The sequence below is a fragment of the Tarenaya hassleriana genome, unplaced genomic scaffold, assembly GCF_000463585.1.
Source record: "Tarenaya hassleriana unplaced genomic scaffold, ASM46358v1 Cleome2, whole genome shotgun sequence".
NCBI classification, from domain to species: Eukaryota; Viridiplantae; Streptophyta; class Magnoliopsida; order Brassicales; family Cleomaceae; genus Tarenaya; species Tarenaya hassleriana.
The window spans coordinates 145089-151063 of NW_010965372.1; the positions used below are offsets into that span (position 1 = coordinate 145089).

General features: G+C 39.7%; 1 long non-coding RNA gene across 2 annotated transcripts; it reads right to left on the minus strand.

The window, feature by feature from the left end:
• Nucleotides 1-3192: 3192 nt before the first annotated feature.
• LOC104811361 lies at nucleotides 3193-5764 on the minus strand. Of its 2 annotated transcripts, none has more exons than XR_771433.1 (3): nucleotides 5688-5764; nucleotides 5502-5581; nucleotides 3193-3312 (listed from the first exon to the last, which is right to left on the minus strand). It is a non-coding gene; the product is annotated as an uncharacterized LOC104811361 (long non-coding RNA). The 2 variants fall into 2 exon arrangements; XR_771434.1 differs by lacking the exon at nucleotides 3193-3312 and adding an exon at nucleotides 4713-4795.
• Nucleotides 5765-5975: the final 211 nt, after the last annotated feature.

Consider the following 5975-nt stretch of genomic DNA (forward strand, 5'->3'; position numbering starts at 1 on the left):
TCCGGGTAGTTCATCAGGAAACACATCAGGGAAATTCTCGAACTACCGTACTGTCTTCCAGCTTTGCTTCTGCTTCTTCGATTGCTGTGATTACAACCAGGAAGACTTCATTTCCTTTCTCGATCATCTTGTTAGCCTTCAGAGCTGATATAATGGGATACACTTTCCGTGATCTGTTCCCAACGAACTCGAATCCTCCCCTCTCCTCAGTGAACCAAATAGTTCGCTGGCGACAGTCAATCTGGGCTTGATGCTTCGACAACCAATCCATTCCCAGTATTAAGTCATAACACTGGATAGGTACGACGATAAGATCTGCGGTCAACATCCTCCCACAGATAGTCAAGGGCATGCAATGAAAAATCCCATGTACTGGAAGAATCTGTCCCGCAGGCGTACACACCATAAAATGTGTAGTCGTATCGATCTCCATGATTGACAGTTCTCCTGCCTTTTTCTCACTCAAGAAGCTATGTGTAGCTCATGTGTCAAACAAAGTAATGCATGCAACATCATGTATGCAAATGGTACCTGTGATGGCGGCAACATCATCCTCCTCCAGGTAATCTTCATCAGTGGCCTCGTAGGTGGTAAATGGCTCTGCGGCAAATGGCTCCTCCACAGTGTATGGCTCCTCCTGGACATCCTCCTCCGCTGTGAGAGCATAAACTCTCGGAGCAACTCCCGATCTCCTCTGTGCTGGACGCGGTGGCTTGTTGTTGGTTTGAGGAGCTATGTTCGCAGTGCATCTAGCAGCAAAATGCCCCGGTTGACCGCAACGGTAGCACGTCATGGTGTTTCCACAGGGTCCAGTATGGTCTCGACCACACTTAGCACAGGGCCTCCTATATTGTAGTGGTTGGGTCGGGGTCGTGGGGCGAAACGCCGGAGCCTTCCCCTTGTCGCGGGGTTGACTCGTCTGCCCAACTCTCACCGGGGGACGGTTGACTAGCACCCTCCTGTATGGACTACGGTCTGGAATCTTAGCTTCCATCTTCTCCTTCTCACTGCGTTCCACCTTGTCGAGTTGGTTGATGTACCGTCTCAATGTAGGATACTCATGGCACTCAATTCTCCTCCTGAGAGAAGCACGTAACCCGGCAATGAATTTCTGGATCTTGTACTCCTCAGTTGGCACTAGGTGGCCTCCATACTTCAACAGTTGGTTGAATTCCGCTTCGTACTCTCGAACGGTCATATTACCCTGTTCAAGGCGAAGGAATTCCGTAATACGGTGACCCTGATCTTGCCTCCGATAGTACTTCTGCTCGAACTCTGCCCGGAACTCTTCCCACGAGAATTGGTGTCCTGCGGGAGCCTCACGTACAACTTCCTCCCACCAGTGGTGAGCCGCGCCAGCCAGATGATGGCTCGCTAATTCAGTACGGTACTCCAGCGGGCACCGAATGTAGTTGAAGAGGTGGGTGATCTTGATCATCCAGTCTTCTGCTGCCTCTGGGCTAAGAGAACCTTCAAACTCCGGAGTTCCCAAGGCTCGGAGTTCCTTGACAAATGGCAAGTAGTCCACTACGACTTGCTCTGGAATCCTCTGAGGTGCAGGCACCGGTGGTGGTGGTGGTGGTGGTGGCAAGCCTCCCTCCGGTCTTGCCGCAGGTGGAGCAGCATGTGGTGGCAGGGGTGGTGGCATACAGGCTCGTACGAACTGCCAGATATTCCCCTGGAACAATGCGAACTGACGTTGCATTTCCGCCATGTCATTATTCGGCGGAGGTGCCCTCGGTCCTTCAGGTCGTTGCGCAGGTGCAACACGTCGTGGAGGCATAACTACTACGGACAAGAACGTTATTTAGTATCGGGACCTGGTGATCATGCTTAGATTTTTATAAAATCTTTAAAAATCATTTTTACCCATCCCCAAATTTCAGTGAAAATATGAGCACATTCTTACTCCGTGGAAAGAACTGCTCTGATACCAACGCTGTGACACCCGAAACCCGTATCCCGCAATACGAGTTGCGTCACATGGACAACTAAAATAAAAACACAATTCCAGAAATCCGCGGGAATTTAAAACTTTTCTTTTCAGAGCTAGCAGAAGAAAACACTCGTATATACATATGTGATGCATTATTCTCAGTTATAATTATGCATAGTCGAGTGGTAGTATAACATTATTACAAACCGAAACAGTCTACCACCGAGATCAAGAAACATGTAACCAAGTGCTATAACAAAAAAAAGCTCTTTTTGTTTAATAACCTTACAAATAAATATGAATATATGTATCTATATAGATACATCTATATGACTGCAATTGTATTTATAGGTCTACGGACATCATGTAATAAATATAAATTTATAAAGTCATTTTATATGTGATAGACATTTGGATTATAATGGGTTTAAAAAAGAAATTTAATACCGTAATTATCTCTTTTTCAAGTGATTTTTTTCTTTTTCGTTTCTTATCCTATTTGTAGTCTCTTTAATATATCCATTTATTATAAATAGTATTTTATATTTTTGGCATTTTAACATATAGTTCATTGTAGTAATTTCAACAAAAGTGTTTTTCAAATAAATTTTACTATCTTTTTTTCATCGAAAAGATAATTCTAAAGCTAAAAACATGTCAAAAAAATATTAATTGTCTATTTTTTTGATGCGTTAATATGGTAACGTTGTAACATGTTGTTTCATTTAATACCAACTTCAATTAAACATTTTATCATGATATAGATATTTTATAATTCTGTACAATGCTAGCCTTAAAGAAAATTATAATATAATATTTTTCATGACATACAATTTCAAGTTAATAGAATTTACCATAAAAATAACATTTCTCTACCCGATATTTTTTCCCTTTTATTTTTGTTTATTATATAATTATGTATTATTTATTAGTATAAGCATAGTTTTATTTGAATGTAGAATTTGTTTGTAATATATTTTTTATCATGAAAATACTTTGTAAAATATAAAAGAATTTTCGAGTCAAGTGGAGATCATGTGACACCCGAAACCCGTATCCCGCAATACAAGTTGCGTCACATGGACAACTAAAATAAAAACACAATTCCAGAAATACGTGGGAATTTAAAACTTTTCTTTTAAGAGCTAGCAGAAGAAAACACTCGTATATACATATGTGATGCATTATTCTCAGTTATAATTATACATAGTCGAGTGGTAGTATAACATTATTACAAACCGAAACAGTCTACCACCGATATAACACAAACTGTTTCCCAGAATATAAGTGTATCAAAATACGTAATTATACATGATCGGTAGTGGTAAGCTGTCCAGGTCTCCGATGTCCGCTCCTCGGCTACTACTGCTCACGACCTGAAACGTTGCATAACAACGTCTTAAGCTAATTGCTTAGAGAGTGAACTCGGGTGTAACCCGGAGTCCTATTCTCATGGAATCAGGGAAAACAAATACCTTTATATATATATATATACTAATATTTTAATAAACAGGAATTGAAACACGGAATCACGATAAGCAGGCAGCCATCACAATCAAGTCTGTACGACAAGTCGCAGGACAGAGTCCGTCAAATCGTCTCTACGCACACCATGCGTAGGTAATGTACTCCCTATGTGCATAGCACAACCACCTCTCTCCTCGGAATCCATCTACTCCACAACTACTCGGATCCGGAATGAATATATTTTTCTCCGCACGAACACATCACCCCACCCTAGCATCGATGTCACCTCTCGATACTAGGCGTGTCACCTCGCTCCGGCATTGATGTCACCTCTCAATACCGGAGTTCACCAGACGTCGGCTACGACCGACGCCATCGACTATAACGGGAGAGTCCATCGCTGCAACTCCCCCTCACCGACCATCCACCGCGGAAATACTTGTCAGGTTCGTGCCTGAACCTGGCAGAGTAAGTCTGTACTACCTCCTCGGGAGACCCCAATGTACCCGAATCTCAGGTATGTGTAATGCCTCGTCCTCGGGATACTCATATCCCGAGATCTGCTCTGTCGCTAGCGGAAACGTTGGCGCGGTTCCAAGAACCGTATGTTCCTCGTCACGCAATAGTACCGACTACAATCGGCTATCTACGCAAGTCATTGGGGTGCCCATAACCGTCCTATCGTTCAGACGTTGGCGCGATTAAGTTATCGCCTCATTCACAATCATATCCTATATGAGTGACATCCGACCCGGGTCGGATGGCCCATGGATGGGACGCAATCTCGCAAACATCGTGCATTCATTCACAAACGTCCGTTTCTGCAATCACGCGCTAAACGTTAATCCAAACCCTTTCGAATTAACGTTAGTGTCATGCCAGCTACCCCCGTCACACGCATTTATATAGTTTATTTACTATACATGCATTTCCGCTTGCATAGCTTTTATATTCCTTTATATATTTTCTTTGAGTCTTTCCAGTTATATTACCGAATTGTACCTCCGGTATGACCTATCTGCTCCCGGTCCGCCCGGATAACCAGTTCGGTTCATTCCGTGGTTTTTAAGCTTATCTGTTATTCATTTAGGGTTCAGATTACGTGGGGTCTAGTCTGATCCGTATTTTCGGTTTATTATTACATTTTATCTTTTCCACCAAATTCGCACAAACACACATGATTTGCTACGGATAATTCACCAAAATTTTTTATTTCACTCAATGCATGAATCATACGTCATTTAATCATGGGACACTCCAAACCCAAATCCCATGTCAATAGACTTCCGAATTAAACTCGAATTCACTCACCTCGGGTTATGCTTGCGGGTTGCGGGTAGTGGATAGTGGATTTGGGTGATGGATAAGAAACTTCCTAGAACTCCTCTGGGTCTGTAGAAGTCAAATTGGGTATTACAAATTTTTTTTTGGCTTCGACGGTCGTCCCAAACTCTTTTTTTTTAACTTTAAATTTGTTCAAATTAAGTTTCGGTCCTTCTGGATTACCAATTCAAGTTATCCCATATTTTTGCACTTGCCTTGAGCTTTAGTTTGATCCAAACTGCATTCATTTTATTTCAATTCTATTTATTTGGTTCTGAATTATTACTTGGACCGATAAATTGGGATTTTCTTTTACTTTTTTTTTTTATTATTATTATTATTATTATTATTATTATTATTATTATTATTATTATTATTATTATTATTATTATTATTATTATTATTATTATTATTATTATTATTATTATTATTATTATTATTATTATTATTATTATTATTATTATTATTATTATTATTATTATTATTATAATATTATTATTTCAAAATTATTATTATTAGTTATGGTTATTATTATTATATATATATTTTTTATTCTTTATATTTTAATTCGGTCCGGACCAAAATTAGTTCGGTCCGATATGAATCTAGTGATTTTATAATAACACTCAAATATATCAAAATTTATCGGATTAAAATCTAAAATTCACAAAAATTCATTCAATGATATAAATCAAACATCAATTTAATGCAAACATGTCGAAATCACCAAGAATTAATGAAAATTGAATTTTCGAATTGAACTCGATTCACTCACAGTTGAACTCCTTTGCTTCTTGGGGGGTTTGTGGGTTGTTTAGATGGTGGTTCCTTCGCTTAATTCGATCAAAATTATCGCTGGAGAGGGAAATCGATGTTGGGAGTGATGAGTAACTAGATAAAAAGAGAGAGACACCGAAAGAGTGAATCATTAGAAGTAAAAGAAAAGAAAGAGATGACTTACCAAACCAAAAGACATAAGATTGAGTGATAGTCAGGAGCTAAAGAAAGGCTGTGATGGAGGAGTCTCTGGGAAACGAATGAGTGAAGGGAAACAAACATGAGAACATATAGGAGAACGTCGTAAAGGGAATGGAGAGAGAGAGTATGTGTGGGTGATAGTGAAAGGAGCAGGTGAGTAAAACATGGAGGCATGTTTTTGGGTTGTTACAGATCATCTATGTTTTTTAATTGCAAATATCGAAAACCAATTAACATGAACTAATCTATGTATATACATGTGTTGTATCTG